Source organism: Protopterus annectens, chromosome 4.part0, assembly GCF_019279795.1.
Source record: "Protopterus annectens isolate FY-2018-M chromosome 4.part0, PAN1.0, whole genome shotgun sequence".
Classification (NCBI taxonomy): domain Eukaryota; kingdom Metazoa; phylum Chordata; order Ceratodontiformes; family Protopteridae; genus Protopterus; species Protopterus annectens.
This window is the reverse complement of record NC_056733.1, coordinates 1,097,342,965-1,097,368,698: the sequence shown is the minus strand read 5'-3', so window position 1 is coordinate 1,097,368,698 and position 25,734 is coordinate 1,097,342,965. Positions and strand designations below refer to the sequence as shown.

At 41.7% G+C, this 25,734-nt stretch overlaps 2 protein-coding genes across 2 annotated transcripts in view; both read right to left on the bottom strand.

Annotated features, from left to right (window-relative positions):
• LOC122799780 (protocadherin gamma-A4-like) overlaps positions 1 to 25,734 on the bottom strand; it is a 639,989-nt gene that overhangs the window by 100,705 nt on the left and 513,550 nt on the right. The window lies entirely within an intron of this gene.
• The window catches only part of LOC122799784 (protocadherin gamma-A4-like), a 211,714-nt gene that overhangs the window by 100,705 nt on the left and 85,275 nt on the right, over positions 1 to 25,734 (bottom strand). The window lies entirely within an intron of this gene.

The window sequence follows — 25,734 nt, the reverse complement described above, 5'->3', positions numbered from 1 at the left end:
CATTTGATTTAGAGATTTGCACGAGTTCCAATGTCTCTCTAACTACATGCTGATACACTGCGCAGTAGTTCATTCGGAAAACAATCTTGTTGAGAAGACTTATTTCACCAAGTTAGTCTCCTTCATGAATTTCATGTTACTGAAAGAACAGAAATCCATGTTTGGTGGAGGCGATAATAATTATAAATTAACTAAAATCTTAATCTGTTATCTTAATTGAGATTAAGGACACTTGATGATAATTTCCATGGAAAGGGTTCATGACAACCTGGGACGGCTCCATATCTCTCAACTGTCCACATTTTTCCTCATAGTTTTTGTCATTTCTTAATAAATTTGCATTTTTCTAGAAGATAATTCAGGATTTAAGTCAATAAATAACAACAGACATTTAACTTTTAGACTTCATATTCTTCAGAAAATGCATGCTAACACAAAATATGTTGGAAACTTTCTAAGTTTATAAGAGTAGTATTTAAAATTTCTCCATATTTTTGTGCCTTTGCCCCCCCCCCACTATGATTGTCTTTGTCCAGATTTCTTGGGCTAAGAGGTTGAGAGGCATGAATGGTTCCCTTATTTAGAACAGAGACTTAGCATCTTCGGAACCATATTGAGGCTAGAAGGATGATGATGAGTAGGGAAAGGAGTATCCCAAGGGAAAGGTGGGATTTAAACTTAAGGACTAGTGATGACTTGTGAGTGTGCGCATATAGAGCAGATGGGCAGTTGGGTGAGACAGTGGCTAAGGAATTTAAAAAAAGGCACGCCCCACAACCACACCCAGGAGGGTGGCATAAGCCTTGATCTCCACTCTGCATAGTCCCTCCGCAACTTATTAAAATTAGGATTTCTCCACTGCAAAAACAGAGAGCACCGGCAGCATAATTTATGGAACATTAGGGTGCAGTTGAGGACTCCGATTTATTCTACTGAAACATTCTGTACCAGTTTAAATCAGCCATGTCAATTGTACAATTACTGCAATTCTAAGAATATGAACAGAAGTCCTGACCTTCACTTATTTATTTAACATTTGTTAACTGGGAAAGTCCGACTTGGAATGAAGCCAATTTTCAGTGGAGGCCCTTGGAGAAGTGCTCCAGATGCATGTCTTTGTAACATGGGAGGAAACTGGAGCACCTGGAAGAAACCCACATGAATGCAGGGAGGACATACAGACTCCAGACAGAAGGCACTCCAGATGATGATCAGACCAGATAACCTCTTGCTGTGAGGCAACAATGCTACCGCTGCACCACTGCACTGTCTGTATCTATTAAAGGAAGAAGAATGCATTGGGGTTTGCTTTCCACAAAAATCTATAGGTGGAATAACTGCTCTCTGTAAAGAGTGATTTCTTTCACTTTGTGAGTAGTGGGAAACTCATTTACTTACTTTAAATAATGCTTCAGAAAGTAAAGAAAAAATGTGTTTTGATTTTGGAGGAGACAAATGTGAAAAAAAAAAAAGACACAAAAATGATTGAGATAATATTTAAGTACCCCTATGTACAAGCTGAATCATGGAATGTTCCATTTGCTTGAACAGTACAAAAGATTAGTTCCAGAAAGCTTGGTAAAAAGAAGTTATTTCCTTACCATAATGTTCCATTTGTGTTATCTATCTTCATTCATTTTTGATTGATGGGTTCGGTTCTGACCCCTTGGAACTGACTAGGTCATTATACATAGCTCACACCAGGAGAAAACTCTTGAACTAAGGCTCTACCCACAATACCCCTCTTCCCATTACCTCATATTGAGTTTGCAGAAAAGAAGAGAAAATAAAGAAGACCTGTCTAAGGTATAACCCTATAACATCCCAGGTTCTAGGTCCGATCCTCCAGAAGTCTCTTGAAGGGGGAAGGAGGGTGGGATGTCAAGAATAACGAAGATCAACAACATAGATGGAACATTATGGTAAGAACATAACGTCTTTATCTGATGTTGTCAATCTTCATTCAAACTTGACTGATGGGACAGAGTCCTCAGACACGTTTAAATCTGGGCGTCTCTATGGAACGATGCTCCTGAGTACCATAGAGCCAAAGGATGCCCTTCCTGTGGATACCATGTCTAATTTGTAATGAGTGATAAAAGTATGAGGAGTAGCCCATGTTGCAGCTGCACATATTTCTTCCATAGAGGCCTTGGAATGAAAGACCTCTGAAGTGGAAACAGATCTGGTGGAATGTGCTCTGACCGTAATAGGGAGTTTGAGTTTATTTTGACTGTAGACAAAGATAACACAGTCTCTAAGCCATTTTAATAAGGTAACCTTTGAAACAGGTTTGCCCAATCTGGGGCCTGAAAAGGATATAAATAACTGGCTTGATTTTCTAGAAGATTTTGTTCTGTCCAAGTAAAATCATAATTGTCTGTGGACATCCAGCAGATGCAAACAGTATTCACCTTTGTTTGAAAAAATTGTAAATAAAACTGGCAAGTCTACAGACTGGTTAATATTAGATTCTGATACCATTTTAGGGAGGAAGGATGTGCTGGTTCTTAGTGAGACTCTCTCCTTGTGGAAAATGATGTAAGGATGTTTTACTCATGAAGCTTGTAACTTGGAAATTCTTCTAGCAGACGTGATAGCTACTAGAAATATGGGTTTTTCAAGACAAAATTTTGAGGTTGCAAGTAGCTGCTGGCTCAAATGGCTGTTGAACTTGGCTTTGTAAGACTAAGGTTAAATCCCATGGCACTACAGGATCTTTGAATGGAGGTTTTAAATGTAAAGCACCTTTAAGAAAAATTTTGCAAAAATGGTGAGACATCAAGGAATGATCATTAAGTCCATCATGAAAATTAGAAATAGCGGCTAAATTAACCTTAATTGTGGAGGTAGAGGATCCTGATTCAAATAAGGTTTCTAAATATTCCAGGACCTTATCAACTGGAGCTAAGAAGGGGTCTGTGTTGTTTGTACAAGACCAAATCGAAAATCTTTTACATTTGCTTTGGTAAAGCTTTCTGGTGGACGGTTTATGGGAAGCCAGAAGAATCCTTTGTACTGAAGAAGATAAGTTAGTGCTGGCAAGTACTGGAATTGGAGCTACCAAGCCATCAGCTTGAGATTTTGGAGATTGAGATGCACCAAGCCCTGAAGGTGAGATAGAAGGTCCAGAGCTGGGTCCAGAATCTAAAGGCGGTGAACCAGATGAGGTCAAAGAAAGGGGAACCAGACTTGCAGAGCTAATGGGGTGCAATGAGAATTACTTTGCTTCTCAACCTTTGGGCTTTCCTCGAAAACAGGGGAATCAGTGGAACAGGGGACAAGACATAAAGAAGTCCCATGGCCAATTGAGGAGAAGTGCATCTCTCAGGGACTCCCACTGAGGGGGAATTAGGGAAAGGTAGCTGCTGCATTTGTTGTTTATTAGAGAGGTGAACATGTTGCAGCATGGCTGCCCCCAACAATGAAATATATTCATCTCTATGTTGTGGTTGAGAGACCACTCGTGAGGCAGGAGAATGTATCTGCACAACTTGTCCACAATCAGGTTGGAGTTCCCTGGGATATGCATTGCTACCAGAAAGTGGTTGGAAGCAATAGCCCATTGCCAAATTCTTAGAGCTTCCCGACATAGTGGGTAAATTCTGTTTCCTCCTTGTTTGTCAATATACCAGACCACCACCAAGTTGTCTGATTGCAATTATCACCAAAGGAAGGACAGATTGGAATGCTTGCAATGTTAAAAGCACTCCCCTCAATTCTAGGATGCAGATTGGTCTCTTGTGGAGACCAAGTGCTTTGAACAGTCTTTCCTAGATAATGCCCCCACCACCCCATCTGGGAAGTGTCCATGGTCACTATGGCTTTGGGCAGAGGGGGTGAAAAGGTATGACCCTATAGATTTTCTTCAGGCTTCATCCACCAAGATGAATCCTTTGTTATCATGATTGGGTGAGACATATGATGCATTAGAATTGACTATTGTGATGCCAAGAGCATTTGAAGCAGTCTCATGTGATATCTTCTTAGGGTTACTAAGGTTATAGCTGCTGCCATGATCCCCAGAGTTTGCAGTACCAGCCGAGCAGGAATCTTGCTTTGGAAAATGATGGCTTGAACTTCTGACCTTAGCTTCATTAGCCTGTAGAGGGGAAGGAGGGCTATGCAGGAGATTGTATTCAGTCTCACTCAGATAAATTCTAGATCTTGTTTAGGAGTCAGTTGTGATTTTTCCTTGTTTATTGAAACGCCTAGTGGCTCGGCGAGGTGTAGCATGAAGTCTGTGGTGTGAAGCAGTAGATGCCTGGAGGGGGAGGTGAGGAGCTAGTCATCTAGATATGGAAACACTCGGAATCTTCACAGTCTCAAGTGAGCTGTCACGACTGCCATGCATTTGGTGAATACCCTGGGGGTTGTGGTGAGACCGAAGGGCAGTGCTCAAAATTGGTAATGACTGGCTCCTAGCCATAAGCGGATATCTTCTGGAGATCTTGTCCATCCTTATGTGGTAATACATATCCTGAAGATCTATACATCACATCCAATCATCCGTCTCTAGAATGGGAAGGATGGACTAAACTGTGACCATCCAGAATTTTGTCTGTTGTACAAATTTGTTCAATAGGCTGAGATGCAGAATTGGCCTCCAGTCCCCTGTCTTTTTTGGCACTTAAAAGAATCTTGAGTAAAATCCACATCCTATTTGTTTTGATGGGACTTCTTGGATGACTCTTTTTAGAAGCAGCTTTTGGATATCTACTGCTGCAAGATCCCTCTGACTGGGTGGAACATTGGAAACTCACTTTTGAAGTTTTGTAAAGAAATTGAATAGAATATGGTAACCTCTGGTGATAATTTTCTGCACCCAGGTGTCTGACATTATCGTAAGCCAGGCTGATTGGTGCAGTGAAAATCTTCCCCCAACTGCTTCCAGAGGTAAGCAATCAGGCCTCCTTTCAGGAGCACTGGTAGGGTTGTCCAGAGAATGAAGCTCTGGAGCCCTGATTATGCAGACCCCCCCTCTACCTTGGGGAGGATGTCTTCCAGTAGAGTTTCCCCTCTGCCCTGGGAGGAGTACTCACCACGTGTGTCATGAAAAGGCCCCTGGGATTTTTTTTTAACCACATTTTCCCACTTCTCTTATTTCTAGAGAAATGTTGTTGAGCAGTGGAAAAGTGAATGCCCACAACAGAAAGGGTATTTCCATCCTTCTCACACTTGGCTAGCATGTCTCTAACTTTTGGGCCAAACAAAGAGGATCCATCAACCAGAGCATTGATGAAGGAAGACTTGAAAGGTTCCACAAAGGCACACAAGTGCATCCAGGCATGTCGCTTTATGGCAACGCCTGTACCTGCAGACCTAGACGTCCCTTCAGCTGCATGGGTGAGAAGCCACATGGATGAGTTTGAAATAGACTCTAGGGTGGCAAGCTGCGAGGCAACTTTGTCCCGAACCTCATCAGGTATGGCTCTGGCAAGGGTGTCCTAAAGCTCAGTTATTGGATCCCTTTGGAGTCTAGTAAAATGTGACACGAAGTTCAAGGACCTAATAGCAAAGATCGATGATGCAAAAACCCACTTCCCAAATCTGTCCATCATCCTAGACTCTTGGTTAGGGAGATGGACAGTAGAACTCTCCTCTGTGAGTTCCTTTTTGGTGGCTGTCGCCACCACCATGGCATCCACTTCTAGACCCTTTGTCCAATGGGGTTGATCTTCTGGGGAAGTTAATATGTGGCCTCCAGTTTATGGGCTCTATGAAATCAGGAGCCTTCCATGCCTGCTGAACAATCAGCTTAATTAGACTGTCAGTGGGTGGAGTGACCCAGGAAGTAGATGGGCGGGCACGAAAAGCTTGCAAGAACACAAATTCCTCAGAGGATGGGTTTGAGGACTTCCAATCACCTTTCTGTTTTAGTATTTCTAGGAGGTCTCCAAAGGAGACATCTTGAGGGGGTGAACAGGGGGAAACCTTCCCCTTCATCATAATCTGTGTCTTCAGTGACTGATTCTTCTGGAGAATCAAGGTGCTCCCTCTTGTACATTCTCTTATGGGGTGACTCTTCAGCGGGAAATTCTAAAGAAGACTCTCAAGACGGGGGACCCTGAACAGGGGTGTCTTGCAGTTTTTGTGCCTACTGTACAGACATAGTAGATTGTGACAGCTGCGAGCCAGAGAATATGAAAATATGGCACTCCAATGAGGAAAGAGCCAACTGGGAGCCTGCTGAGGCCAAAGCGCACCCCATGATCTGGAAGGCAGGCCCACCTGAAGAGGAATGGCAGGCTGGAACTAAGAAAGACAACCTCAGAACCGGGGCCACACCCCACTCCGATAAGCCACCATCCAGAATAGAAGCCAGGGAGGGCTCAAAGCCACCAGAGTCCCGAGAGCCAAAGACGGTGCCATAGGAACAACTGGAACCATACTAAGGGTCTCAGAACCAACAGCTGAGCCATGGTTCCCAGGTGTGCAATGGATCTGAGGGAGCCGAAGACAACAGAGATGACCCGGTGCCGACATGAGGTCCACCATCAGCACCAAGATAGTTGGTACTGGGAATGTTGAAGTGGAGGGCTCCAAACCTTGGATGGAGTTTGAAGGAGGATAAACTGGTGGAGCCCTTGGACAGTAAGCCTCAGCTCTGGGAGGGAGAGAGGTCTGCGTAGGTGCAGGAAAACCCCTGGCTTCCAAAAACTGGTCTAGCAGTCTAACTACATCTAATTCAGACAGACTCCTGGAAGAATGGATCGACATTCTCAAAGGGGACTAAGGCCTATCCACAAAGGGGCTGGGGAGTTGACACAAGAATGGGTCCATGAAGGGGGAATATCTAGTCCTGGGAATTATTACTGGTTCGACTTTTGGCACCATCGGTTGCTGTGCAAAAGGGGAAGTTGGTATCGAATGAGAAGAAAGTGATGCTGGTGCAGAAACTACTGTCAGTGCTGAAGAGGTTGTAGAATCCAAAACAGTGATCAGTGCTGAGGTAGTCTTTATCGGTTACATAACCATCGGTACTGAGGTAGTCTTCATCTGTTCCATAACCGTCGGCACCAAAGAAGTCGGTGTCGAAGGTGCTGATTCTGTCAGTTTAGATACTTTGGCCTTCAGTTCCAAGGAGGCAGATGGAACCTGAGATTTATGAGACTTTGCCTCATGAGTTGATGGTGAGGTCAGCAAAGAATGGCTTTTCATTTTTGTATCTGCCTTCAAGGATTTAGAAGACTCAGCCTTGGAGAGGGCTTCACTAAAAGAACATTTCAACAAGCCTTTCAGGATGAGCTTGTTTCGTCTCTCCTTTAAATTATGGGCACTAAAGCCCTGACAAATTTTACATGTAATGTCCAGATGTGGGGCACCCAAACAGTATATGCAAGAAAGATGCCCATCTGAATTAGGCATCTTTCTGTCACAGTCCAGAGATTGCTTGAAGCCGAATATCCCTTTTTGTTTCTCTGCCATACTAATTTCACACACACACACACACACACACACACACACACACACACACACACACACACACACACACACACACGCACACACACGAGAAAGAAACTAGAAAAAGGCTTTTTGTTTTAGATCTACAAGCAATGGTATAGCAGAAAATACCCCAAGGATAATAAGAAAGAGAAAAGAAAAGGAAGAAGAGGAAGATACCAACAATGGTATCCAAAGATTACCAACACCAAAAAAGGAGGGAAAAGACTATTACCAACAACGGTAAAAAAGAAGTTATGTTATACCATAACGTTCCATCTGTGTTGTCAATCTTCATTCATTCATGACAGTTGGGTCATGGGTCTGTCCTCAGAAACAACTCAGCTGTTGTAACAAGCTCACACCAGCCAGAAATTATTGAGGTAAGGCTACCCATAGAGCCTCTCTTCCCTTCCCTTCAGATTGAGTTTGCCCGTAGAAATAAAAAACAGAATCTTTGTCTGAGCAACTGCCCTACCACAGAACCAGACTAGTTCTGAACCTCCAGGATTCTTTGTAGGGAGTAGGAGGGTGGGATGTCAAGAATGAATGAAGCTCAACAACAGAGAAGGAACGTTATGGTGAGAACATATCTTCTTTATCTTATGCTGTCAATCTTCATTCATCCATGACAGTTGGGACAGAGTCCCTAGCTACTTTATGTCCTGGGAGGCCCTATGGAAGGATACTCCTAAGCACCATAGAGCCGAAGGATGCTCTTCCCCTGGAGACCATATCCAATTTTTAATGAGTGGTAAAGGTATGAGGGGTAGCTCAAGTAGCTGCTGTGGAAATGTCATCCATAGAGGCTCTGGAATGAAAGTCTACTGAAGTGGAAACTGATCTGGTGGAATGAGCCTTGAATTTAGCTGATAGACTCATTTTGTTTTGTTAATAAACAAAAGTGACGCAATCTCTCAACCATTTTGACAACATGACTTTGGAAACTGGCTTGCCTAATCTTGGACCTGAAAAGGACAGGAACAGTTGGTCCAATTTTCTGAATAATTTATATCTATTTAAATAAAAACATAATTGTCTGTGTACATCCAACAAATGCAAATATTCTCCTTTTGTTTTGAAAGTTTGGGAAGAAAACTGGCAAGTCAATGGATTGGTTAATATTTGAGTCCGAGACAACTTTGGATAGAAAGGAGGGGTTAGTCCAAAGGGATGCTCTCTCTTTGTGGAAAATGATGTATGGGTGATTTACATACAAGGCCTGCAATTCTGATATTCTCCTGGCTGAGGTGATGGCTACCAGGAATAAGGTCTTCCAAGACAAAAATTATATATAACAGGTGGCTACTGGCTCAAAGGGTTGATGGATCAAAGTTTGTAAGACTAACATCAAACTCCAAGGATCAATAGGTTCTTTAAAAGGTGGTTTTAAATGCATAACTACCTTTAAGAAGGTTTTGCAGAGGCAGTGAGACATCAAGGAACAATCATCAAAGCCATTATGGAAATCTGAAATAGCCACTAAATGAACTGTGATAGTAAAAGCTGAGGCTCCTGATTGGAGTAAAGTTGACAAATATTCTAACACTTTATTAATCGGGGCTGAAAAGGGGTCAACTCCTTCTACTTGAGACCAGATCACAAATCTGTTCCATTTACTAAGATAAAGTTTTCTGGTGGACATTTTATGGAAAGCCAAAAGTATCTTTTGTACTGGCAAAGCTAGATTATTCTGCCTGGGAATTACCGGAAGTGGAGGTACCAAGCAGTCCAGCTTGAGACTTGGTAGGTTGGGATGGACCAGCCCCTGTGGATGAGACAGCAGTCCTGGAGTTCATAGGTTCATAGGTTCGTACTAGGCTATCTGCCCTAGGGCATTTATAAGCCTAGCCAGAGTGTGTGTGGCTTTCACCACCCCTTAGGATGAGAATACTACGCCCATTTAGGGTTTAGTTTACTGTGCCTCTGTCTAGTAGTGACACAGAGATGACCCCCAGGGTAAACCTACGATCTCCCATCCACTCGTCAAGATTTCTCTTGAATAGAGTTAGTGAGGGGCTCTGCCTAACATGGATAGGGATTCTGTTCCAGAGTGTAGGGAGCCTCTGGGTTATGAATCTGTTCCTCCAGCTTGTCCTATTTATTTCTGTGTTGAGGTTTAAGTCTCTTGCTCTCGTGGCTCTGATGGATTTGGATTTTCTGAGGTGGAGCATGTCCATTAATTCCGGATTGGACATGGCCTTGTACATCAGGCACAGATCACCTCTGAGTAGGCGGTACGCGACTGAATAGAGCTGGAGTTTTTTCAGTCGGGCAGCATATGACATATGTTTAAGACCCTTTATCCTCTTGGTGAGGAACTTTTGGGGTCTTTCCAACTGCTGCAGGTGTCGGGTAAGATACATCCCAAATTGGGCATTGTACTCAATCATTGGCCTGATAAGAGAAGAGTACAGGGGCACAATGACCTCTCTTGATCTAGATGTGAAACCCTTCATGATTAGGCGGGCAATATAGAAGGTCTTCCTAACCACTTTGGCAATGTGACTGTCAAATGAGAGGTTACTGTCAACCTGGGTCCCTAAGTCCCTGATTACCTCTTCCGTACTTAATGGATTACCACCTATGTGGTAATTTGTGGGTACCTTGTTTTTCCCAAAGGGTATGACTATACATTTTTTGGTGCTCAGCTTAAGGCCATGGCTCTGGTACTAATTATCCATTTCTATGAGGCCTCTCTGAAGGATGTTTGTGTCCGCTGGAGTATCAATTATGGCGCCCAGTTTGCAGTCATCTGCGAACTTTGTCAGCCACAATCCTCCTATGTTTGCCTGTACCTCGGAAAAATAAATGCCGAACAAGAGGGGTCCCAGGACTGAGCCCTGTGGGACACCGATAGTGACTGGCTTAGAGTCTGACATAGCTCCACCATGGAAGGTGAACTAGGTGAGGCCAATGAAAGGGAAAACAGACTTTATGGGACCAATAGGGCATAATGAGGATTACTTTGCTTCTCAACCATTGCACTTTCTTCAAAAACTGGGGTATTAGACGAAAAGGAGGAAAGGCATAAAGCAGTCCCGGAGCCAATTGTGTATAACAGCATCTCTCTTGGGGAATCCCCATGAGGAGATTAGGTCAAAGTAGCTGCTGCATTTTTGGTTTGTGGGAGATGAAAACAGATTGTAGCAAGGCTGACCCCGACAACGAAAAATCTCTGCCGCTACTATGGGATTGAGAGACCACTCATGAGGCAGGAGAATGCATCTGCTCAGTTTGTCCGCAATCATGCTGGAATTCCTGGGAATGTGGGTTGCTATCAGAAAATTGTTGGAGGCAATCGCCCATTGCCATACTCTCAGGGTTTCCCAACATAACAGATAGGATCTGGTTCCTCCCTGTTTAATGTACCAGATGACTGACATGTCTGATTGGATAGAAATTGTCCCAGTGGAAGGGCAGATTGGAATGCTTGCAACCCTAAAAGCACCACCCTCAGTTCTAGGACATTGATATGCAAATTGGCCTCTAAGGGGCCCAAGTGCCTTGGACTGTCTTTCGCTGAAAATCCCCTTCTCACCACATTAGGGATGCATCAGTGGTCACTACAGCCTTGGACTGAGGGGGTGAAAAAGGGTGACTCCATAACTCCTCTTCTGGCTTCATCCACCAATTCAGATCCAGCTTGCAACGATTTGTTATGCGGATTGGATAAGACATGGGGTGTGTTAACAGAGACCACTGTGACACTAGGGGGCATTGAAGCAGCCTCATGTGGAATCTTGCCAGGGGAACTAGGGTGATTATCACTACCATTGACCCTACTAGTTGTAAGACTAAGTGAGCTGGGACTATGTCTTGAGAGAGTATCACATGGAGCTGTGACCTTAACCTTAGTAAACTGTGAAGAGGTAGAGCAACCACATAGGATCTTGTGTCAAATGTCACTCCGATGAATTCTAAGCTTTGAGTGCATGCCAGTTTTGACTTCTCTTTGTTTATTGAAATGCCTAAGAGCTCTGCCAGTTTTAGAGTGTAGTATACGGCGTGAAGCACTAGCTGCTTGGTGGGGTTGGTAAGGAGCCTTCCAGTCTCCTCTCTTTTTTGGCACTAAAAAGAATCTTGAGTAAAATCCAGATCCTACTTGGTCTGGTGGGACTGTTTGGATGACTCTTTTTTCGAGCAGCTTTTGAATTTCTTGAGCTGCTGCATTCCTCTGACTGGGTAGAAAGTCAGGGATTCGCCTTTGCAGCCTTGGATAAAGACTGAATAGGATATGGTAATCTCTGGTAATTACTGTCTGTGCCCAGGAATCTGATGTTACAGAATGTCAGGCTAAGTCGTGCGACTGCCTCCAGAGGCAAGCAATTGGACCACTCTTCAGGAGCGCTGAGAGGTTTGCCCAGAGAAAGAATCTCTGGAGCCCTGGTTATGTGGGCCCCCCTCTACCACAGGACAGGCATCTTTCTGATAATTTCCCCCCTCTGCACAGGGGAGAAAACTCACCATGTGTGTCACGAAAAGGCCCCTGGGACTTCCTGAACCACATGTTTACGACCTCTGACTCCTGGAATAGGGTCATTAAGGAGTGGAAAAATGTATGCCCACAGCAGAAATAGTCTTTCCATCCTTTTCACACCTGGCTAATGTGTTTTTAACTTTTGGGCCAAACAGTGAGGAAGCATCATTGGGAGTGTTGACAAAGGAAGACTTGAAGGGGTCCATGACATCACAGAAGCACATTCATTTGTGATGTCTCACGACAATGCTTTCACCTGCTGCTCTGGCCGCCCCTTTGGTTGTATGTGCAATCAACCACATGGACGAGTTAAAGATGGACTCTAGAGTGGCAAGCTGGGAGCCAACCTTATTATGTACCTTGTCAGACACTGCTGCTGCTAGGGTTCCTGAGAGTTCAGTGAACAGGTCCCTTTGAAGATGGGTGAAATGTGCCAAATAATTCAATGACCATATGGCAAAAGGCATTGAAGCATAAACCTGCTTCCCTAATCTGTCCGTCTGAGACTCTCGGTTTGGAGGATGGACAGTAGAACACTCCTCTGCACGTTCCTTCTTTGTGGCTGCAGCCACCACCATAGCATCTACTGCTAAACCCTTGGACCAGTGGGGTTAATCTACTGGGGGAGAGAGTATTTTGTCAAGTTTCCAGGGAACTGGCTTAATGATATCAGGGGCCTTCCAAGCATGCTGCATGATGAGCTTGACTAAGTCGTCTGCAGGCGGGGTCACCCAAGAAGTAGAAGGTCGGGCACAGAAAGCCTGCAAGAAGATAGATTCCTCAGAGGAAGGGTTGGTGGGCTTCCAGTCACCTCTCTGCTTTAAGATTTCTAGTATGTCTCCAAAAGACGCATCTACAGGGGGCAACCGTAAGGACCCTTCCCCTTCATTGTAATCTGTATCCTCAGTGAGATATTCTTCCAGAGAATCATGTGCTTCCTCATGCACAATTTATTACAGGGTGACTTATCAGGAGGGAGGTCTGAGGAGGACTCTGAAGAGGGGGGTACCCTTCAGTAGGGTGTCTTGCTGCTCCTGTGCCTGCTGCCCCAGTGTAGTACACTGTGACAGCTACGAGCCAGAGAACACATACATATGACATTCCAACATCAAGGGTGCCAACTGTGAGCCTGCTGAGGCAAGTGCTCTCTCCATAATCTGAAAGGCAGGCCCACCTGAAGAGGGATGGGAGTCTGGAACTGAGAAAGACAACCTCAGAACCGGGGTCACACACTGCTCCAACGAGCCCGCCACAAGACGACTTGGAACAGTCAAAGCAACCAGAACCATAGATGGTGCCATGGAAAAAATCCATGCCATACTAGGGATTCTGGAGTTGGAAGCCAAGTCACAGTCCCGTGGTGGGTTGGCACTGACTGGGTTCCAGGACCTTGGTGAGATCCACCATCGGTACTGAAGAGGTTGGCACCGGAAGGGTCGTCAGTGCTGAGGGCTCCAAATCCTGTGGAGAGGTTGAAGGAGAAAGTTAAGCTGGAGTCCGTGGAGAAAAAAACCTCGGCTCCGGGTGGAAGGGAGGTCCTAGATGGGGTTGGAATACCTCTGGCCGCTAAGAGATGAGCAACCAGTCTAACTACATCAACCCCCGAAAGGCTCCTGGTGGAATGAATGAACATCCCCAAAGGAGATTCTGGGGGTTCAATAAAGGGACTGAGCTGTTGACCAACAAAAGGGTCAATCGATGGGGGAATATCTGGCTAGGGTTTCAACCTTTGGCACCATGGTCAAATGACTAGATGGTTGTGTCGGGGGGAGTGACCAGTTTTATGGTAGAAACTATTATTGGTGCCAAGAGAGTTTGAGGTACCATGGAAGGGGTTGGTACCGTGGTAACTTTAATTGCTTCCATGAAGATAGATGAGACCGTGGAAGGGGTCATAGATTCTGGTGCTGAGACAGTTGTCAGTGCTGATTTCAATTGTTTTGACCTTGGTTCCATGGAAACCTGGCCTTTGGATGATTTTGGCTCCTGAGAATGACGAGAGGCTGGAACCGAATGACTGCTCTTCTTTGACATCTCCACCTCAGATAAAGCCTCTATAAAGGATGTTTTTAAAACCCCCTTTAGGATCAACTTGTTTTGATGCTCTAGAAACACCTGGGCACTAAAACCCTTACAGGGCCGCACGGAGACTGGATTTCTAAATGGGGAACCCTCAAGCAATAAATGTAGGAAAGATGCCCATCAGAGTTGGGCATCTTCCTGCCACATTTGTCACACTGTTTAAATCCAGTTTTACCATTTTTGTCAGCCATTTCTAAGGTAAATCAATAGAATAATTAACCACCATTTACATGACCACACACACACCACAGGCACAACAACAGTTAAATAACAGCAAGTTAAAGAAATATATATTTTTTGGGATGTACCAACAATGGTAGAGAGAGAAATACCCAGAAGGGTAAAGAAGAAGAAAGGAAAGAATACCAATAATGATATTTAAGAATTACCTGAGGTAAGAGGGAAGGGAGGGACCTATACAAACTATGGTAAAACAGAAATACCAAAAGGTAAAAATTAAGTTAAAACAGCACCCACACTCTAAGTAATAAGGAATAAAGCAACTAAGAAATATTAAAGATGGGAGCTATAAGAGAGAAAATATTAAGAAATACTTAGAAAAATAAAGCACTAAGCTTGAGAGCATGGTCTGATACATCTTGAAATGCTATGTGGCAAATGAGATCTGAAGGGAAGGGAAGAGAGGCACTATGGGTAGCCTTAACTTGAGATTTTCTGGTTGGTGTGAGCTTGTTACAATGGCCTAGCCAGTTCTGAGGATAGAACCGAGACCCAACTGTCATGAATGAATGAAGACTGACAACGTCAGATCTAGAATTATGGTGAAGGGGTGGGTAGAATACAGTAGATAGCAGTCAAATACTCACAAATAGTAGCAAGACTATCAGAGTGAAAATACAAGTAACTTTTAGCCAAAAAAAGCTAGAAAAAGCACTAATTAAAGAACTAAATAAATCACTTAGCTGAGGGTATCGGCTGACACATCCAATTTTCAGAGTGGCAAATGAGATCTGAGGTAATGGGAAGAGGGGTGTTGTGGGTAGAGCCTTAGCTCGAGAGTTTTTGGCTGGGCCGAGCTATATATAATGGCCGAGTCAGTTCCGAAGGGTCGGAACTGAACCCATCAGTCAAGATTAAATGAAGATTGATAATATCAGATACAGCTGTTCAGCGCTAGTCTTTAAAATACAGTAGGGTTACCAACTGTCCCTCTTTATACAGGATATCCCCTATTTGGGCACTGCAGAGCAAATGTTTTTAATACTTGTCTATAATAATTATTTTCTGTCTGAAATGCTTACATTTTATATGGAACTGTATAAGCAACTCAAATTCTATAATAATAAGCTTTTATTCTGGCAAAAAAGTGATAAGCAGTCCTTTGCACTGGCTGCAGATAGATTCTGTCCTGCAAAATATCATATTTTCACAAAAAAAGTCCCACCTTAGGCATTTGAAAAGGTGGCAACCCTAAAATGCAGTTATGTTCCAAACAAAGTTGCCACCTTTTTATCCTTCCATTTCCTGATATATAAGCCACACTCTCTGTAGAATTAAAGCTCACCCCTTCCTCAGGGTGGACACATCCCTTTTAGCAAACCACACCCAGAAGCACCAGTTTTTAAACGAAATACACTGTGACTAAATGGGAAGACTTGAAGTCATAGACAAAGTGTACAATGGCACTTCTTACCCATACTATCTATTGCTGTCCTGGCATACACCCTAGTGTTCTCCTCTCTTTCTTGCCTCTTATACAATACAGAATACTTTAGTTTTGTTTGCTAAATATTGTCTTTCTTGCAAGCTTTTTCATACATCCTTTCATAACATCCTGAATGGCCAAGAACATAGTATAATAAGTTTCTAGGAAAGACTGTAATTAAGCCGGGGTTCATGGAACTACAAGGCCACTGGATGTTATTAGGTGCTAAATGTTATGATGTGAATTTTAGAGATTTTTCCACAACCTTTGTTTCAATGATGGCCTGAATAAAAATTATGAATTAGGAAAGTAACTATTTTTTTTCTTTCAAGGAAGAAATAAGTTATGTCCACAATTTAATGTTCAAGGATGATGGTAGAGTAGTTACCAATAAACTCTGTAGTAGTCACCCACAAACTGTTAAGAAAATGCTTGTGAGGGTACATAAATCATATGTGGGATGACTGTATTCCTCCTCACCACCTCTTAAAAAACATAGTCACTTTCTATCTAACCCTCTGATGTTTAATTGGGACAGAAGTGAAAAAAATAGACATATTTCATGTTGTTTCAGTCATGCATCTACACAGCATGCTGCCTTGGCAGTAACAACAAAAGACAGACACCTTCACTGTTCTTCTTTGAAGTCAAACTAGTATAAAAGTGGCCCTAGAGGAAAGTTAAAGAAACAATGACCACTCTGCCCCCCCCCCCGACACACAGGTTGGAGAGTCCTTGTGTGCACACCTCTGAAGTTGGACTTTGTGGAACATTATCCCTGGCCCCCATGGAAACTAAAGTGGTCTCTGTGCCCACCTGTAAGTGGGATCATTTTTAGACTAGGTGGGGCTCATAATAAAGGACCCTACTAAGCCACTTACACAACCAGGAACAATGGCCCCCAAAGCTCTGAGTGTCCTGGGATGCATTCTAGGTCATATTTTTTCACTACCTAGGATGTTTTTGTGTTCATCCAGCAATATTATTTTTTTGCAAACACACATTTATCAGTCCTGGCTCAAATGGGATCTAGTTAGGATGCTTGATACTCAGTTGCTCATATCTCAGTTGCGCATTTCATAGTTAATGCAACATCTATCATGATAGATTAGCAGAACTCTCCTTATGTTCATAGCTTACAGGTTTCCTCAGAGCAGCTTGTAAGCTATAAGCATAACACTCCTTATGCCCATAGTCTACAGGCTGTTCTGAGGGAACCTGTAGCTCATTTTTTGAGACTTGAAAGATCCAATACTATTTAAACTCATGTTTCTTTGCAAGATCAGTAGCTTGCTAAACCCTTAATAGTGGCCTAAATCTATACCAAATAAGCAATACTCACTGGAGTGAGAGAATCCTAAATTATATTCCCAGCCCATAGAATAAGTTACCATCAGAGTTCAAAATTAAAGTTATGTACTCACCATAACTATGCATCTATGTTGTCCATTTTCATTATTCCTCAATGTATGGGTTACAGATCCAACCTCAGACTCAGCTGCATCTCACAGACTTATGAAGCCAACTCTTGAGCTCCTCCCTCTACTCATAATGCCACAGCCATTCTACAGTACCTACAATTGAGTGTGCTGCCTATCCAAACTATCCATAAGATCATGCTAGAAGATAACATGAAGTGGGAAGGAGGTTGGGGAGTTGAAGAAGAATGAAAATGGACAACACAGATACATAGTTGTGGTGAGTACATAACTTTAATATCAAATGTTGTCCTTTTTATTCTTCCTGAAGGTATGGGACAGGGTCCCCAGCTATGTGAATCTTGGGTGTCCCTCATGGAAGGATATTCCACAGAACTGCCAAACCAAAAGCAATTCTGCTGCTAGAGGTCAAATCCAATTTGTAATGAGCAATAAAGGTATGAGCATTAAACCAAGTAAATGCTGCACAAATGTTATCACTGGAAGTTCTAGACCAAAATGCAGATGACATGGCCATGGATCTAGTTGAATGTGCCTTAGGAGGCTTTGATAGAAAGAGGCCCTGCTGAGTAGATCAATGGATGGGTGACTGCACTGCTTGGGTGGTACCCATGTCTCTTCTGGACAGAGGATGTCAGTATTAACTATCACAGACCCTTACCTCTGCAAACTTCACTCATCTAACCAATGACAATTGGGGCAACTCAGAATAAGCATGGCTAGGCTTGTAAGGGCTCTAGGGCCATTAGCCTACTAACCTTCTATGAACCTACGAACCTATGAGTATATACAAAAGAAACTCAATCAGTAATCCATTTAGCAAGGGTGACTTTAGAAACTGGAGAGTCCAGTCTGTTAGGCGAGAAGGAAAGAAACAACTGATCAGATTTCATGAAATCTTTTGCCCTTTGTAGATACAAATGTAGTTATCTATGTACATCTAAAAGATGTAGCATGTACCCTCCCTTATTTGAAAAATTGGGGAAGAAAACAGACAAATGAATAGTCTGACTGATATTTAATTCAAAATCTACTTTTGGTAAAAATGAATGATTGGTTCATAAAGTAACTCTATTTTTGAGAAAAACAATGTAAGGGGACTTGGATGATAGAGCCTAGAGTTCTGAAAATCTCTTTGCAGATGTAATTGCAACTAGAAATGCCATTTTTCCAAGACAAAAAAAATTAAATTAGTTTTGGCTGAAGATTCAAAAGGTTGTTGTGTCAACCCCTGAAGCACAACTGTCAGATCCAAAGGAGGAGATGGATCCTACATTGGGGGCCTAAATAATAAGTTGCCTTTTGGAAAAGACTTGCACAGTTTGGAAGAAACTGGGGAGGACACTTTATCTCCTGAATGAAAATTTGATATGGATGCTAATTGTGCTTTGATTGTAGAAAAACTAAAACCTTCTTGAGAAACAGAGTCTAATAATTCTGAAACCAAACTAATAAGAGCAGTGAAAGGGTCAGTTTCCTTCTCAAGAGCCCAGATTGAAAATCTTTTCCATTTACATTTGTAGATCTTCCTAGTAGAAGATTTCTGTGATGATAACAATATAAGTTGAACCAGTGAGGAATGTTTGGGCTGTATGGCTATTAATGGAATTGGAGAAACCATGAGGTTAATTTTAGGCCTGGGGATATTGGGATGTTTCATCCCCGAGGGATGTGAAAGAAGGTCTGGACTGGGGTCCAGTATCCATGTAGCATAACGAAGATGAGACCAAAGGAAGAGGAATCACACTTGGTGAGGCCAAAAGACGGCAATGAGGATAACTGAGCTCTTCAACTGACATGGTTTCTATATTGCTTTAACAGAAAAACTACCAGCAATGGTAGTAAGAGTACCCTAAAAAGGGTAGGAAAGTAAAAGCAAAAATGGTACAGCCTGGTACCAACAATGGTACTCCATGAGACTACCAAACAGGTAGAAAAGACAGTCAGAAGGGAATCTACAAAAGAAAAACATGATAAACTTGTTAAGCATAGAGAGAGGATAGCAGAAAAATACTAAGTAAAAACTACTCACAAATTCCACAAAACCCTAATAACAAGTTCCCGAGACAGAATCTGCATTCATGGGAGATGGCAGCAAACAAGATCTGACATGTTGTAGGGTGGCTTGGGAGGAGCTCAAAAGTTGAATCTGTGAGTCTGTGATATGCAGCTGAGTCAGATCCATAACCCGTATGTTCAGCAAAAATGAAAGGGACAACATCAGATCAGAGTATTACTTTTATTACCTTTACATCTCTAGTCTTGATGACTGGATAAGTAGATACAAATTTATATCAGGATTATCATATACAGTCTTGCTTGATTTGTGAGGTATGCACTATTAAGTTCTTGAAAACAGAGGCATGAAGTTTTATGTCTGTCTACTTAAACTTGTATAGGCTAGGAATTTTACAGTACAGATGATTGCTTGTCTAGTATTGTTCTTATAACAGCCTGAGTTGGCAGTTGTTCAAGCACTGTTGTTCCCCTTCATAAAGGAGCGATGGAGTCAAACTATAGTGTATTTGTGGTGGTATAATCTTACAAGCTCATAGAGAAAAATGGTAAAGTATATTTTTCATTGCATATAAGTGATCATTGTTAATTCAAGATGCGCAGACCTCAGAGACAAAATAATTAAGTTGTGGAGTTAATGTGTTGAAATCCCACTAAAGACAGTTCAAGGGGTTTGCCCATCTGCAAAACTTGATTTTTTTAAAATGTAATTGTTTTATTTATTTGCAATTTGACAAGCTTGAGTATATGTCTCAAGAAATAAAGATATCAGATGCAGACAGCCATTGCATGCAGTTGTGAAATGAGCTCAGATGTTCTAAGGAGTCATAGCTGATCTTTGAATCTACTGTATTAGCTGAGCTCAAGGTGATCTTGGTAGGCAATTCAGGCATTACATGTGATGCATTTCTTCTTTTTCTTTTTATAGCCATGACAAATTCTCCAATGCACATTGCCCTAAGGACACAAAACACAAACGTCCAAGCCAGATGCCTTTTAATGACAGACGGTGGTTGTGTGAACCTTTAAATTTTGTGTCTTGATGCTGGTCTATAATGTAGAATTTGTCATGAATGGTATAAGAAAACATTTAGTATTTGATTCTTGGATTGGCTAGCAAAGCCCTCATGCCCTCAGATAAACATGAAATGTAGAGGAATTGATTAACTCTGCCTTGTGCTTCTCTGAAACTTGACACCCTTTAATATGTAAGAACTTTAATGATTGACTTGGATATGTGATAGAGTAAGTAACGTCTGGCTTAATGGAAGGAAGAAATTAACAACCGTAGTGCATGTTCTATGTATGTCTCATTTAAAGTATGACAGTTTTTCATCTGCTCCAAAACAAAACCAGAAACCGATATGAGTTTGGCCAAGCATTTGCTAGTTTAAAGAGGGTCATCTTGATTTTATCCCTGGCCTGTCAATAAACCTGTACTAATTCAAATTATCATGGCTAGGAAAAGTACATTCATTAGAGATCTACAAAGAGTCACATAGATTTTATAGCCTAGTCAGAGAAGCAAATGGGTCATAAGATATACAGCACATATATACATACGCTTAAAGGTAGGGAAAATTTTACATAAATTGTCAGAAGGCTGCCTGCACACACACACACACACACACACACACACACACACACACACACACACACACACACACACACACACACACACACACACACACACACACACACACACACACACACACACACACACACACACACACACACACACACACACACACACACATCATTTTATAAGGGTGCAACACCCCAAACCCCCTAAGATGTTTATGTAACAAAGATCATTGGCAAAAGTGCCAATCTGGACAATGTACCACAAATATGCCATATGCCACACTGGCAATAAAATATTTCCTCTCCAAAGACTTTTTTAAAGTACTGAAGATGTGTGATTCCTTCTTCAATTTTGGTGTGTGCCGCTAGCTGCTTGAACACTTTTGACAAATGTGCTTTCAATTAGTATGCCTCATTGGTAGTTTTTTATGATGAATTGACTATCAAAAGTACAGGTTGTGACTAAAACTGCAGCAGCAGCATTATGTAAAATGTAGAGACAGAGAAACTAGAAGATCCATTGGACACAAACCTAAAACAGTAAAGTTGTAGACAGTTTCATAATTAGCTTAGAATGCTCTTATAGGTGGAGATTGGAAAGAAGGAAACAACAAACTGATTTATATAGAACTTCATGCTGGAAAACAAGGAATGAATTAGTCCATAACACATGGAAAGAGAGTAATTTCAATCAATTGTTTAAAATTTTGTTGTACAGGTTCTTTACCTCCAGCCCTCCCCATTTCATCCACCTAAAGTGCTTTTTGAGTTACATATGTTACTGACACATTAACATATCCTTCTACTGTTTTTGACCTCTCTTATATTTTTCTAATTGTTTGCTGGGGTGGCTAGATATTTAATTGGCTTTTCTCCAGTCTTACTTCTTATAAACAGTATTACAATTGTATGGCAACGGTCTAAGCACCATTCTTTCTAGTCTCAGTGAAGGTTTTGCTTTTAGATCATTAAAAATAATCACTTGTGGCTTATAGTTTATCATCTCTGTAAATCTTTTTCCTTCAATACACACTGGAAATGCTGACATGACCATACACTTACTAAACTTTTATTTTCTTTGTGAATGGAGCATCTTAACATGTATAAGTGATCTACTGGCAAAAATAATGACTTGTTTCTTTTTTTCTTTGTTTTTGACTTAATATTGTCTACAATGCTACTACTACTAAATCACTCATACTTAACACTCAGAGTAAAAGTTGTTAACTGTCTGAGCTTAGGCTTGGTTATAGTTGTACTAAATATAAGTTTTATCTTTCTTTCCACACAGATGGAGTGCTTGCCTCCATTACTTTTGTAAGTGGAGGTGCTATTATGTTAAACTGCATGATGAATCATCCATTTTGACAAGATATTGTATTCTTTTTACATTCACTGTTTTTTTTCCATTGCCTTTACTTTTTTATGGACTATGAGACATGCAATGTTTGAACATTTGAGTCCACAAAACTGTAATGCTAATTTCTTAAATAAACATATATATATATATATATATATATATATATATATATATATATATATATATATATTTTTTTTTTTTTTTTTTGGTCAGTTCATTCTTCCTGTATCTCTGCTATGCCTGTTCTAATATTTCATCACATTCTATCTTTTCTGTTTAAGTTATTGTATCCTTGATCTGCTTTTACATTAGGTAGTCATTATTACAGTATATTTGTTTTTTGGAAAACTTCTTCTGCTGAATGCATGTTAAAATCCATGCAATAATTTAGCCTTTCATGTATATGAGAGAACAATGTTATTATTCATAGATTCATAGATTGTTACTAGGCTAATGACCCAGAGGGCCTTTCTAAGCCTAGCCAAATTTTCCAACAAGAATAATGATGTCCTGTATCCAAACAGGACATTGACTGACAAGCATTTATTAGCCTACTCTGTCCATACGGGACATGGGTGCCAGGACCAGTGCAAATTATCTGTTCTCCATCCACTGGCCTAGGTTGCACTTAACTGGATAATAGACAAACAGCTTCATGTGGATGTGAAGGCTCTTCCATAGGAGGGACAGTGTCTGGGACACATATCTATCTCTCCACCATGTTCTGTTTAAGTCACAGAAAAAAATGTAGGTCCCTAGACCTTGCACTTCTAGTACTCTTTGACTTATAAGCATGTAGGGGATTCAAAAGTGTGAGGTTTGCAGATTGCTTGTAAGGCAATCATAGAACACCCCTTAGCAATTTATAGGTGACTGAATAAAGGGAAAGGGCTTTAAGGTGCTCTGCATAAGGCAGGTCTGTTATAACTTGTATTCTTTTTGTAAGGAACTTCTGAGGTTGCTCCAGTTGCTGCATATGCCTGGTCAGGTACATATCAGAGGTAGCATTGTACTCTATGATCGGTCTGATAAGGGTGGAGTACAGTGGGATAATGACCTCTTTGGACCTAGATGCCATGTCTTTACTTACAAGTAGTGACTGGCTTCTTGGTGGAAGTGTTCTCACCTATTTTTGACCTTCTGGGTCATATCAGTGAGCCAGTTGGCTATCCAGCAGATGATAAAAGGGTTTATACCTAAACTAGTGAGCTTGTCTATAGTACCTGAGAGGGGTACTGTATCAAAAGGCTTGAGCAGGTCAAAGTAAGCTGTGTGCACAGTATTACCTTCATCTAATGCTTCACCATCTCAAAACAATTCACCAGATTTAATAGGCATGACCTTCCTTTAACAAAGCAAAACTGTGATGGATTCAGCATTTAGCAGGTTACCTGTGTCCTCATTGCCATGTCGATGATGATTCTTTCCATGGCCTTACATATGAAGTTGGTAAAACCTATGGGCTTGTAGTTACTCAGATCAGTGGTTGGAATTCCTTTGTGCAGGGGAATGACTATAGTCATCTTCCATTCCTTGGGCACAAAACCTGACTGTAGGTTCCAATTGAAAACTGATTCAAGTGGACCAGAAAGGTCATGTTTCATGTTATTGGGCCCCATCAGTGCAGTGTTTTTAGCCTTGGGAAGTGGACTGATGACTGTTCCTTAGTAATGGTTTGGGGGAATTGTGGTATGCGGTATTTCCTTTGGACTACCAGTGGGGGGAAATTTTAAGCTGAACCTGTCAGCCAAAAGGTTGGCAATGGCCTCCAGTTCAGTGTGAGTGATGCTATTTACAATAAGTGCTGCAATTTTTTTTGTATATCTCCTGAGGTTACGGACATAGCTGTAAAATGTTTTGTGGTTGTCCTTTGCTGGAGAAGCTATTTTTTCTTCAAATGTAGCCTTTGAAGTATTAATTAACACTCTTAGCTGCCTGTTTTGATTGGTCAGGGGGCTTTTAGTATGTATGGCTTTATTCCAGTGATCAGCCAGTAACCTGGTGAAAAACTGAGTAAATCCACCAAAAGCAATAAACAACACCCAGCACAGCAGAACAGGAAGCCAATAAAGGATTGCACCCCTTGTCAAGTATCACAGACCACTCCAATGCTACATAAAAATGAATTTAATACAGGAACAGATTAAGCGCTTTTGTTTCACTACAGGAAACTTCATCAGAATAAAGTCAATTGCTTTCAAACCCTTTAAATCAGGGGTCCACAAACTATGGCCCCCCAGGCCGGATAGGGCCCTCCAAGTCTTTACCATGGCCCTCCAAGTCTTTACCATGGCCTATGTTTGTACAAGTTGCGTAATGTAGGGTTTTCAGTTTTATCTGTTGAAAACAGATTGCTGTACTTATAACGTTACAGAACATAATTTTTTAAGAACAGAAATTGTGTTTTATGTAAACATTGCGTTGATATACAAATACAATATGCAGACAGTTAAGAAGAGCCAGTGACTTGACACAATGTTTTGTGTACGGACCAAGTCCCTTACCATCATTAGCCCGCTACTGTCGGGTTGCCATGGTGCCGCTGATGCGCGGAAGCACCAACGCAAACACGCAGATGCATGCACTCCATACATTCAGCATTCCCAAGCAAAATAAAGCAAAGAAGTATAATTAGCCATTGTGCATCCCTCAGAAACAGTTATTTGTTATCATGTCAAAGAAAATAAAAATTTACTCCGAGTGCAGGATATTCAAAGAACAGTGGACCTATGATTACTTTTTCATGTTGTTTATCTGCTATGTCAGGATTCAGTGACTGTGTTCAAGGAATACAATTTGCGCCGATACTACGAAACTCGACATAAAGACAAATATGATTGTTTGGTCAGACGAGTGAGAGAAGGCAAAATATTAAAACTGAAAAATGGATTGACAACTCAGCAAAATGCTTTTGTGAAGCAGAAGCAGCTAAATATTTCATCACTGCGAGCAAGTTTTCAAGTTGCCAAGCTAATAGCACGTACTGGCAGACCATTCGTAGAGGGAGAATTTGTTAAAGAATGCCTTCTTTCTGTTGCTAAAGAGATGTGTCCAGAGAAGACTGAGTTACTTAGTACAGTTAGTCTTTCAGGACCTACAATTGCACGAAGGATTGAAGATATGGGGGACAATTTGCATCAGCATTTGCAAAACTCCTCAAAAAAAACTTTGCTACTTTTCGTTGTCAATCGACGAAAGCAATGATGTTCATGATTCTGCACAACTTCTAATTTTCATTTGTGGAACAAATGCACATTTCAAAGTCACAGAGCAGCTTGCTGCACTGCAAAGCATCAAAGGAACTACAACAGGATAGGATATCTATGAAAAGGATTGCCAAACTGTGAATGATTTGGAGCTGGTCTGGGCTAAACTAGCCAGTGTGACAACTGATGGTGCTTCTAGCATGGTAGGGTTTGTGAAAAGAGTGGTTGCGCGCATTAACCAAGAGATGGACAAACACAACCATTTGCGTCCAATAGCCATACACTGCCTCATCCACCAACAAGCACTGTGTTGTAAATCACTGAAGTGGGACTCTGTCATGAAAGTTGTGGTGTCTTGTGTTAACTTCATTAGGGCTCATGCACTAAACCACAGACAGTTTCAGGAATTTCTGTCTGAGCTGAATGCTGCCTACGAAGATATTCTGTATGACACAGAA